We start from the raw sequence: 259 nt of genomic DNA, 5'->3' as shown, positions 1-259 counted from the left end.
AAACATAGATTCTTATAGTATACATGATATATAGGAATCTCAGTCTCAGTATAACAATTCCACAATAAATAAATAAACCAGGCAAACTGCATTTTTATTGTCATGTCTGACTAATAATGAGTTGATAAATATGTACCCACAACCCTCGTATGCCACTGGCTGTGTGTATCTAAACTATCCCGTGTTGTGGGAGACTCACAGTTAGTGTTACAGCTGCAACAACACTCGGCCCTGTTCTGATAACTTTATCTTTTCTCCT

This window comes from Morone saxatilis, unplaced genomic scaffold, assembly GCF_004916995.1.
Source record: "Morone saxatilis isolate NCDOM2014 unplaced genomic scaffold, NCSU_SB_2.0 Contig20, whole genome shotgun sequence".
Lineage (NCBI taxonomy): Eukaryota > Metazoa > Chordata > Actinopteri > Moronidae > Morone > Morone saxatilis.
This window is presented reverse-complemented; position numbering follows the sequence as displayed.